Raw genomic sequence first — 12,722 nt, 5'->3', positions numbered from 1 at the left:
GCCTAGAGCCCGTGCTCCGCAACAAGGGAAGCCACTGCAATGAGAGGCCCGCAGCAGCGCAGCGAAGACTGGCCCCCACTTGCCGCAACTAGAGAAAGCTCCCGCGCAGCAACAAAGACCCAATGCAGCCAATAAATAAATAAATAAATCCAACACCTGGCCAGGCCAGGAGGCCTCTTACTGCTGGTGCTACACTCATTCATTTAATTATTCTTAGGTGACTATATCAAGATTTCTAGACAGTATCCTTGGGAGCTAAGTGCTTTGAATGTTTGAACTATATTAGTTAATGTAAAACCAGTGTCCTTGAGTATTAGAGATAGTGGTCCAGTGAATTATAAAATATGTCCAAATACAATGTTTTTTAATGGGCTCTTTCTTGATCTATTAAGATACCTAATTTAGGGCCATGCATACATTGGCACTATGACTTTTCAAATGAAGAAAAGTGATGATGGTGCAATGATTTCTAGTTTACAAAGTGCTCTATTTAATCATTTCCACGCTTATTGTCTGATTTAATTCTCACAGCTATCCCGTGAAATAGGTATCATTTTTCACATTTTACAGAATAGGAAAATGGATCTATGAGAGTTCAAGCATGTGTCCCAAGTTACACAGCTAGAAAATTATCAGAACAAGATTTTAACCTGGACCCCTTAGTTCCAAATGTTTCATTCTTTCCCATTATATAACACTGATAAAAATTTCCCAACTTTTAAAAATGTTTGACAAGGCTAAACATCTCAGGTCAAAGATAGAAATGATTGATGCAATTGTGTGCTTATGATTTTCGAGTAACAATACTTTAAACTTTCATGTACTATATGATTTTGAGGTAAAATCCTTGCTTCAATGTCTTGGCATTTGAGGCCCCTATAGTCACATATAGATGTTCTATTTCTACTTTGAAACTGTACGGATCGGGACCGTGAAGAGAAAAATATACATTTGCTCAGGAGCAAACTTCCAAAGTATTCCATAAGTAATCATGATATTCAGGACTTTAGCATTTCCAATTGTCTTGTAAACTTAACATGCTCCCAAGTAATGAAGGGTGACCTATTGAAACTGGCAGGTTAGATATCAAGTAATTAGATTTGTTCCAGAGCTTATCTACTTCTGAGCAACAACTACAAGCTTAGTCCCATGTGTGATGAGTCCTGTTTGCTTTCTAGATTCTTATTTTGAAAAGTCAAGGTCATTTCACTTAGCCTATGTTCTTTAAAACACATATACCTCCCAGGAGGGCATTTTTTTTTTTTAGCACAGGGCACAATAAATGAATTATTCCTATTTGGGGTTCTTATTATGAGATGCCAGAGAGAAGGCGTCCACCTATTCATAGATTTGGCTGTAGAAGTGAAGCTGTTCTGATGTCAAGGATAGAATTAGACAGTGCTTCAAATATCTGGGTGCTGGGCATGATGCTGAGAGAGAAGAAAGAAAATGGGTGAGCTGAACTCTGGCCTCCAGGCTTCCAGATAATGCAGAGGAAGTATGCATATGAATGGTGAAATTAGTTGAAGGCCTCCATCAACTGTAGGCACAACATCATGTTCAAGACTATGGGAGATAGATGCACATGAGAAGACAGACACTCCTACCCTCAAGGGATGTATAACCTGATGAGGACATTTCAATATATTAGAGAGCAATCAATGATATGTCCTCAGTTAAGGTCTTTGAAGCCTTGTTTTAGGAACTCAAGGGACAGAAAGAACCATCCCAGTGGGGGAAGACTCACGCACACATTTACTGAACTTGGCTGGGTGGCATGTGGGTGAAAGACAGAAATAAAGGGTAGTCCTGAAGAGGAAATTCACAATGGAGGGGAAATTTGGTTTGCAGGGCTGGAGAGAAAAAGGTTCAGAGGGAGAAATAAAAGCCTGGGATATTAGGATGAAATCCGTTTGTGGAAATGACAGGCTGAAAATCTGTAGTTCATGATGTAGACAACAAAGTGTCACCAGACAATTTTAACGGGCAGGTGCCCGGCTAAGGTGATGCATCGGAATGGCTAAGCTGGTGGTAACTAGTGTGAGAAGCGGGGTGAGAGGGACCAGAGACGGGAGGCAAGGAAGCCTACCAGGAGGTTCAGCAACAATTCAAGACCATTTCTGCGTCGTTCACATGAACAAAGTGAGAGACTTCATATGTATCCAAGGGTTCTCGGCAAGTGATCAAACCATTGAGAAACGGAAAGACAAATGGTAGCTGAGCCCTCGTGTGGGAAGAATAGTAGCTGGGTGAATGGCAGCCTGGAGTAGGAGAGGGTCATGGGCTAAGAAAGGGAGAGGGGATGAGAACAAATTCCTAGTTGTACCCTCTTGTCTTCTCAAGAGGGATTCCTGTCAAGCTCATTGCTATCTTGAGGCAAGAAAGCCAGCCTAAACCTGCAAGGTTAGGTTACCCTAGGGCAGCTCAGGAGCCCAGTGGGGATGGGAGTTCAGTAGTTGACTACAGGAGGTTGACAGGTCTGGAAATTTCTACACCATCCCCAAGGGCAAGGCCATTATCACAGAAACAGAAGATGACACATTCGTTCTGTATCCTGATTGTGGTGGTGATTGCATGAATGTACACATGATAAAACAACACAAAAGGATACAAACCCTGTACACCTATGTCCATTTCCTGCTGGGTTTTTTTTTTGTTTTTCTTTTGATATTGTTCTCTAGTTACCTAAGATATAACCAGTGGGCAAAACTGAGTGAAAGGTACACAGGACCTCTCTATACTGTCTATGGAACTTCCTGTGAATCTATAATTATTTCAAAAGTAAAAGAAAATTACTGACTTTTTTAGTAAAAAATACAGATTACAATTCTAGCAGGTCTCTGACCTATCATGAGGCAAGAAAGCCAGCCCAAAGTTGCAAGGTTAGGTTGCAGGTTGACCTGAGCCTCTTCCCAATGGGACAGAAACTAGATCCGAGGTTTTCATCTCCTCTCAGTAGACATTACTAGCTGAGGAAACTGTTAGTCCTAAGAGGATAAAAGATAGTTACAAGGGAAATGGTTAGGGATGTGAAGAATACAGGCTAAATAGAAGACAGAAAACCGGTGGGCAGGACTCGCCCAGAGAAAGCAGAATTACGCGTGAAACAGACCGGGAATGTAAGATAAGCACAACTGACATCACCAGAGAGGCACGGGAGAGCGCTGAACAAGCAGCTACAAAGAAGAGGCGATTTGAAATACTGACTTTGAAAATATAGTTGTTGAAATAAGGTATTTAGTGGATGGTTGAATAGCAATACTGATATAGCTGAAGAATAAGTAAGAGGAAAGATGGACTCAAAAAGCTCTCCTAAAAGCACCAGGAGGGGATAAAAAGAGAGATTAAGAGGCTAGCTAAGCTATAGGAAGTTGAAACAGTATAGAAATAACATCTGTGTAAACAGAGACCCAGAAACAGTGGAAAGGCAAATGGAGGAGATGAAATATTTGAAATCATATTGACAACTATTTTCTAAAATTAAAATGGTCAATCAGGATTAAAACTCTGGAAGCCTAGCTCCTAAATGTGGACTTTTAGCTATTCACTTTCTGCTTGGACCATCAACGGGCAACTCCGAACTAGGAGAGAATTCATCAAGGCTCTGGATAGGAGGTGGGTAGCGTTTCACCACACCTGCAATAACCGACTAGCATGTAGAAGAGAAGATAGATTTATGATAGCAACACAAATTGTATCTCAGAATTAACCATGAGGGGGAAAAAATAACCATTATAGGTCATAAAATAAGAGCTACTTCTTAAAAGGCCTGACGTGGAAAGCATTTCTGTAGGGTTTAGTCTTTGATCATTGTCTCTTTTTATCTGAAAAAATGGGCAGACGTGCAGATTTGTTCAGCAGTGTGAAATCAGAACCAGGGCTCAGCTTGGCCCCTTCTGGTGATTCTTAAGTCATATTTGAAATCTCCCACAGGCAGCCTCTCCTCTAAGGCAGCGGTTGGTGAGGCCCTAGCAACACGATTTCCTGCATGATAGTACATGGGAAAAAATACTGCCAAGGGCCTAATGCAAAATACACAACTATACACGGGTGTGCAAATGGTGGGCAGAACTTACCTAGAACTTAAAAAAATACAACATGGAGCTCAAATACAATTGACTAGAGGTTCTTGAATGTAGAACACCTGGCAGGATGCTTGAAGGAGGACTGACTGTCCTCGTTTCTCTTCTGTCGTGTTATGGACTCCATGTCCGTAGAAACGCCTGACGCTTGGATAGTGATTAATAAAACGTGTTTATACTCGTGGCCTCTTGTCTTCCTAGCAGTCCTGCAATGATTTCTTTTATATGAAAACAACGTTGGAGATCCTAGAACAGTCCTGTCATTTTGTGGGTGAGGGAAAGAGACCCAGAAAAGAGAAATCACTTGTCCGAGTTTATAAGGGCAGGTGGTGGTCGAGACAGAACTTAAACCTACAGAATCTGAACCCACATTCCAGCAATGTTTTCTCAAATCATGCCTTTCATATTCTTGGGGGCACTGTGGGAGGGAGTGTATGGAGAGGGGGTGGGCAGTGCTGGTGGCAAGAGGGAGTGTTTGGGCAGAGGGAAGGCTTCAGGTCAGCTCAGTGTAACGAATATTACGGGCATATTATGCCCAGGGCACTATCGTACGCATTAGAACATTGCCCCTGTCCTGGAGGAGTTCTGATTTCCTAGCCCCTCTTCCTGATTTGGAGTTCTGTCTTTATTTCCCTACACTAGCCAGTGAAACCGGTAGCAGCACCCTTACCATTTATGCTGTAATTTGTGAGCTTCTTGAGGGCAGAGGTTCCTTCTTCCCTTGGGTTCACCCAACATTGAGGTATCGCTCGGCTGAGGAAGGTCCCCAGCATCAAATGCAGCAGGGAGGCCCAGGGAAGGGGACAGAAAGAGCCAGTGATGGTCCTGGGTGACTCAGAGCACACACTTTCCCAGAATCCTGCTTCTGGCTGGCAGATGTCCATACCTTTCCTCAAGCTGGGGATCCTTTGCCTCTAGAGGATTCTTCAACTCTCTCCAGAAGCGATGGGAAAACATAGCTACTGCCTATCTGCAAGCTCTGCAGACCTGGGGTAAGAAAAGGAAGGTGCTTTGTAAAATTTCAGCCACTCCTATCCCAGGTGAACCTCCGGTAAAGGACAGGAATTCCTGCTGGGGCTCCAAGGGAACTTGAGACAGAGCCAGTGGTCAGCTTGCAGTTCCCTGGGGGTGGGCGGGGGTTCAGGGTCACATATGAACTTCACCTCCATCGTCCTCCTCGATTCCCTTCTCACGAAAGCCTCGTGAAGGAGCCCAGGCCGAGCTCTCCAGAAACAGGGTTTAAGAGCAATTTGAGCACCTCTTTCCTGGTCTCCAGGCCTCTGGTAAGGGCGAGTTTGAAGACTCTTAGGCTCACGACGCCTGTCTTCTCCTCGGAGTCTTGGATGGGGCCCCTGAGCATAGTTTGTGCGAGGCCTGAGGCTCGATTTCCATCCTCAGGCTGTTTCCTCTCCTCTCGTCAGGGGAGAAGCAGGAATCCTCTCAGCACAATGTGTTACATAGTGTTATGCATAACAAAAACACATTTTTATGGCGTTGGAGAAAATACCAAAGGTGGTTGTACCACTTTATTCAGCAGAGAGAACTAAATAAATATGTTACTTTTTTTCCAGTGAACCATTCCCATGATGTATTTTTCTGACTGCAAAACATCAAGCATTGTTAAGGAATTATAAATAGCATGCGAATCAATCTGTGGCACTGCCTTACACAGGCTCTTTAAATCCCAGTAATGATTTAATAGGCAAACATGCCCAGCGCACCTGCCTGAGTGAAGTGCAGTGATCTCCCCTGCTGACTGGTGAGTGATTCCTTCCCCTGTTCCAACTGGGCTCTGTGTTCTTTTTTTTCTCTCCTTGTTACTGATCCTATGCGTCTTTCCAGTAGCTTATGTTTATCTTATGCATTAGATATGCCCCCAGCGATTTTCTTTCTGCTTCGTTTTGCTGGGGCTCTGTCTGGAAATGTGATCAAACAAAGGGTGAACAGCCGCACAGAGGTGTCCTGCTTTCCAACTGAGCCAAGGGTTGGGGGGATCTCAGGGGCTTCTTCCACGAATAAAACACAGCACCAGTTCTGCCGCTAAAGCATAATTCAGGACCGTATTTATAATGGAGAAATAATTTGTATCTGGTGAATAAATAATATCATAACTGAACTAACATAACTGTGGCTCCACACATTCTTCCCTTTCATATTTTTTGTGTTAAAGGCAGAATGCGGAAAAAAGTCTTGTAAAAGCAAGCACGAGAACTCCAGGCTTGCTCACTGGGTGGGCTGGTATGGATGCCAGCGTTGGTGATTAGGTATGGAAGGATCTGCTCTTTAGAATCAGCTTGCAAACTATCTCAATCAAATCAATTGATGTGAGCGCGGTTAGGAAAATGATTCATGTGTAAACAAACTATCCAAGCCCAAGCTGAATGTATCCTGTGCTTAGATTACCTTTATTACCCAAATGATGTTGGCTTGAGCCTCGGCTCATGTATGAAGACTCTTTACCCTCCTAAGACAAGAGCGGGTCCCCTGATGCTGTGTGCCGTGTGCTCTCCACGGGTCCTTGCGTTCTCAGGCAGCACCTTCTCTGAGAGCTACGGTACCAGCACCTCTACTGCTGCTGGCCGTTGCTCTGGGTGCTGGTCTTCTTCCACGGATGGCCCCCAGGACAGTTGATGCCGGCTATCATGAGGGACAGGGAGAGAAGAGACATTTTGCCTGCAGCCCAGTCTAAGATCCACTCCCGAGCTCTTGGTTCCTGTCCCAGAATTTACTCCTTTTTTTTCAATAATTAACAAGAGAAATATCCACTTCCCATAGAGACATCCCATTCTTACACACAGATGTAATGGCTTGATATCAGTCTATTCTGGATTATTTATTCATTAGTAACGTCTTTTATGACAGGTGATGCCAAGTCCACATTGTGCTGTGCAAAGCGCAGGCCAGGCGCTTCGCATGAACTCTCTTCTGGTAGGAAGAACGTTCTTCAACCTAGATTCTCCTCAATTTCCAGAGCACACTGCCTTCTGAAGTTACAGAGCTGAGAGGCACTGCAGGCACCCTTCCCTCGACATTCCCCACGTACCGCCCCCGCCACCAAAAGGCACGAAATTCTAAAATGGCTTTGGTTCAATTAATTCTAGCAATGTTTCAATTCTTCAAACAAATTATCTTCTCATTGTTAAAACTGTATTCATGTCAACAGTTATGTCCAAGTACTAGGAAAAATAATAGAGTACATTCTTTTAGATCCATAAAATTAAAGGAACACTTAGAGGTTTTTTCCAAACAAGGGCCAGTCTTTAAAAAGGTGAATGCATACCCCCAAACTCTTTATAGATAGAAATTCTTTGTAGCTTAGAATGGTTCCTTTTTCTAGATTCTAACCACCAAGTTCCAAAACAAATAATAATATAAACTTTGATAAATCACTATGCAAAGAACTTATTAAGAGAAAAAAATTCCATGTAGGTTGTTAAACACTATTTTCCTACTTGGATTACTTGACGAATCCGAATTAAAACAAAAGGAATCAGAGCCAAGGGGTTAGTGTGTAGGGGCGAGTTGTGAGAAAAACCTAAACGTATGTTGAGCACTGGCTGTGTTCAGTGCTGTGCTCGGTAATTTACACGTGATATTTTATTCAACCATCCTTTGATTTAGCCAGTATTCCATTTGATGGATGAGAATAAAATATAGGCTCAGGGATATTAAATATCTTGTGCAAGGTCACATAACTTGTATGTAAGTGTGGAGCTTGGATTCAATCAGGCCTGTAAGATTCTAAATCCCTCCTCTTCCATGACCACTTTAAATTTAGAGGGTATGTTCATCAAGCTATGGAAGCCTGCTGGGATTCCCTTCTCCATCCTGGACCTTTGCATACACTTTGTTGGACAAAACAAATGTGACCCTGTGCCTTGGCCAGTTAAGACTTAAGTAATTCATTCGAGTTCTTAGAATGTGCCAGACACTGTGGGGGTTGCAGGCACAGAAGCCAGTGTCGGTGGGGGAAGTCATTTCAGCACAAAGCACTTCTAACTCTCCCGAAATAACACTTCATCCCTGGCTGCCGATCCCACCTCCACACCAGTTGCCCTGAGAAAAGACATAGGGTTGCAGCCTTGGATCATTTTGGGCATTAAGGGAACTTGCAAGTGAAGAAGACTCACTCCCAGGATTATTTGCTATTTTCCACTCACCGTCTTCCTGTAACTCTGTGTAATTGACTGTGGGTTTTTAATTGTAGGAGGGTACATTTTTAGTCAGGAGAATATAGTCATGGATAAAAGGAGGTGAAGGAAGAGATTTATGAGTCTTTCAGGAAACTTACAGGAAAATCCCCTAAAAAGTCGTCATTTGTTATTCTTAGTATTGACTTGTTAAAAGTGAATCTCATTACCTTCATTTTATCTGGCGTGTTTATGGAAAATGTTTATTTATTAATGACTCTTCCTAAAGCAAATGTAAAAGACACATAAGGTCATGCTTATACTCACTTAGCTATATGGCTGTGTATATTTATTACTGGTCTTTAGAGACTATTCAGAAATGGAGGTTCCAGGAAAGCAACCAAAAAGCATTCAGCTCCTTAAAAGGCATGCATTCCATGAATCATTTATTCAAAGGATTAAGAAGCAAATATATTTCGGAGTTTGTCTGTAATCAAAAATAGTCCTCCTCAGTGTCCTTCCCAGAATTGTCCAGAACAAGGTTCTCTTCCTTCCAAGAGACACATGTGGCTCTGAGGCCCTGCTACAAATAGGTGTCAGGGTCTGCTCTCCACCAGCCTGATCTGGTCAGGTGAGAGGGTGGAGGAAGCCCATCCTATTACCTCCTTTCCTGGATCCTTGCACTTCCTGCTGCTTCTACTCTTATAGGTGTAGTGGGCATCACTGAAGTCCATAAGTGACACCTGAAGGAGCAGGTGGCATCACCTGTGAGACCCCATACTATAAGCCAAGACTGTCACATCACAGAGGGATCTGCAGGCCACCTCATCACCAGCTCCCTTATTCTACAGATTTGGAAACTGAGGCCCAGAAAGGGCCACTGACTTGCCCGTGGTCACCTGAGAGTTACCAGAAAAGCTGAGACTCCAGCCTGGGGTTTTTCACCATTCCATCCTGAGCTGGGGGATGTCAGGGACTTCATCCGATCTAAATTTCCATCCCCTTAAGTCTACACGTGAAAGAGAAGCACCCACATACTGGGTCTGAAACTCTGAGAGTACGTTGGGCACCTCTGGGGGCGGATCAGTAATACTCGTCATCAGAAATCCCAGGAAGAAGGGAAGAACACGATTGAATGAAATATATCTATAAAGAGTAAACACGTAGTGCACACTGATCACGGAGAGAGTGCACTGCAGCAAGGTCTAGGCAGGGTTTCTTGCCTTAAAAACCACAGGTTGAGGATTTAGGGCTCCGGTACCCACAGCTGCCCTCGGGCCCTGCTTCACTGACCAGCAGCACCGCACAACGAGAAGCCTGTGTTTTCTGGGTGCTGGGGTCTCACTGTAAGCCTGGCCTCCTCCAAGCTGTGATCTTTCTGCTCTCACTTTTTCTTTTTCTTTCTTTTTTTTTTTTAGGATGGGGCCAACATGGATATTCTCATTAAGACCCGTGTAGAATTCTGCACGTGTGCGGGTTCCTGAAGCTGTTCTCCTTTTCTTCCCTTTATGTAATAAATTCTGATAAGCTAGCAGTTCAACTTATCCAATATCCACCTCTTACTGTCCCGGAAGTTAAGGAAGACTGAAGAGGAGACACAGCAAAATGGGATCCTCGGGCTGAATTTGACTGGCAGACATATCTTGGTTGGCTTGAACAGTATTTAAAATATTTTGAGACAATATTGAAAAGCTGATGGCCTCATATGAAAACCTGGATTTGGGGTGTGTCTCTTTCAATAAAAAATCAGCTAATTCTGGCCACACTCGGCCCCAGTTCCCTGTGGCGGAATTGTCAGGGTCTGAACCCTGTGGACCAGCCATGCATTCTCTTACTGAGGCGTGCCATGCATCTCTACTGCAGGCATATCTGGGTTTGCAATCCTCATTGAAGAGGAAATATTAAAAGCCACTAAGTCACATCTCCACCAGAATTCGTGTATTCTTTTATTCACCCACTCACAAATATTTGTTGAACCCTGACTCTATGCTGGAGCCTAGTCTAATATTGGGGAAAAGCTCAGTGAAGCAGACAGACAAGGTTCTTGCAATGTACCCTACAATCTAGGGTGGGAAAGCATTAAGCAAAGAGTGATCACATAGGAGAAGCAGAAGACGCTGAACTGTGCTCTGCAGAGAATTAGAACAAGGCGATCTGACGGTGACTTCAGAGAGGAAACCAGGGAGGCTTCTCTCAGGAGCTGGTGTTTGAGCTCTGAAGGGAGAGGAGGGGTTAACTGTGAAGTCAGCAGGGAGAGAGGGTTCCAGCTGAAGACGGCTGGTGTAGCAGCTCTAAGGCTTGAACAGGATCTGAAGGAAGGTCCATGTGTCTGGAGAGTGTGGACAAGAAGAGGTGGGGAGGCTGGCAGGAACCACGTGGCCCTTTGAGATAGGATTTTAGTCTAAGGTGGATGCAAACCACTGGAGTATTTTGTACAGGAGAATATTATTATCTGCTTCAAGTAACTACTTCTGAACATGTAAGTTTCCATTTCAAAACAGAGAAATTAAATCCTGTGTCCAAAAGAGGTAAGTACTTAAGATGCTTCAGTTTTCCTTAAAGGAATGACTAATTCTGTGTAAAAGTGCATTCCTTTGCTGGGGCTGCCATAACAAATGACCACAGATTTGGTGGCTTTAAACAACAGAAATGAATTCTCACAGTTCTGGAGGCTTAGAAGTTCAATGTCTGCTTCACAGAGCTTAAACCAAGGTGTGGGCAGGGCTGGGCTCCCTCCAGAGGCCCTGGTGGAGAATTCGCTCTCTGCCTCATCCGGCTGCTCGTGGCCGTGGGTAGGCCTTGACTTGTGGCCACAGAAGCAGACCCCGAGACAAAGATTTGATGCAGGGAGTTTACTTGGGTGGTGATTCCAGAAGGCACTGGTAAGGGAGTGGGGAATTGAGACAAAGGAAGCCAACAAAAATGTGTTACTGAGGAGAACGCCGCTATGGGCCACGGAGGCTCCATCCTACAATGACTATGGACCGTCAGTCACTGGCTGAGGACCGCTGCAGGAAGCATGAACTCCCCGGCACATCTGCACAGCCCCAGCCAGCTGGAGGCCAGAGAAAGCCCTGAGCATGGAGTGGAGGGAGCTTGCGTTTGGGAGCCACAGGGCTGGCACACACTGGAGAGAATATGGAGGGGCCACGGGCAGGACCTGATGTCAGCTGTAGTCGACAGCATTTTTAAGATTTCTCTTGAGTCTGTTTTCATTTTATATTTAAAACTAGTGGGTCTATTTCTAAAAAGATTTCCTAAAGAGACAAGGTGAGAAAGGTTATAAATATGCTACTAAATAGATGGTCTCTTTCACATTTACAATTATCTGTGGGAACAGAAAGAGCATTTAATTTAAAATCTATTAGCGGTCTATTAAGTGCGTGTGAGCATGGATACAGTAGGTTCTTACCTACAAGGTTCATCTAAGCATGTACCTATTAGGCATTAGGGGTTGTGGGCATGTAAAATGGAACAAGATTTGGCCCCCTTGCTCAAGGAGCTTAGAATCTAGTGGGCAAGACAGAGATGCACAAAGCATTTCCATAATAGCCACCACAGTATAGGTTCATGAAATTGAAGACTATTCTTTCATTCATCAATTATTTAACATGGTAGTGCTATCCCAGGTACCCATGACACAGGGGTACACAGGGCAGAGGAAAAACTCACGTTTGGGCATGGAATTCCTTAGCATGATACTTCAATTCGCTCACCCTGTCTCTCCTGCCTCATTTCCTGCCACTTCCTTCAAGGTTTTGATGTTTAAGCAACATGACAATTCATGAATCATTTGGTCCGAGCTTACAGAGCTTGTGAATGGCAGAGCAAGGTCAGACGGAACCTGGGTGATCCCTGCGCCCACGCTCTGTGCTTTCACTGCCACGCTCACTGGAGATTGATGAGATTATGTCAATGGACAGAAATGTTTTCAGTGGTTTGTTTACAACATTTTCTCTTTTGACAACACAGTAGGCTGAATAACATCCCCCTGAGATGTCTACAATCTAAACCCTGGGACCTGGGCGTATGTTACTTTATATGGCAAAAGGAACTTTGCAGATGTGACCAAGTTGAGGGTATTCAGATTGGGAGGTTGTCCTGGATTATCTGGGTGGGCCCCATGTAACCACAAGGCTCTTTATACGAGGGAGGCAGGAGGTCAGAGGGGAGAGAAGATGCTATGCTGTTGGCTTTAAAGATGAACGAGGCAGACGAGCCAAAGGATGTGGATTCAGGCAGCTTCTGGAAGCTGGAAAGGGAGAGGAAAGGAATTCTCCCCTGGAACATTCAGAAGGAACCCCGTCCCGTGGGCCTATTTTAGACTCCTGACCTCCAGAACTGTAAGATAATAAAACTGTGTTGTTTGAAATCACTAAGTTCGTGGTAATTTGTTACAGCAGCAACAGGAAACGGATACAGATGGTGTAGCAGAAAGGTGTCCCGTTCTGTGAAATGTCAGCTTCGGACCAGCTTATCCCCAGGGCCCTCTCTGGTCTGCAGTGTAAGC

The sequence above is a fragment of the Pseudorca crassidens genome, chromosome 1, assembly GCF_039906515.1.
Source record: "Pseudorca crassidens isolate mPseCra1 chromosome 1, mPseCra1.hap1, whole genome shotgun sequence".
Lineage (NCBI taxonomy): Eukaryota > Metazoa > Chordata > Mammalia > Artiodactyla > Delphinidae > Pseudorca > Pseudorca crassidens.
This window is presented reverse-complemented; position numbering follows the sequence as displayed.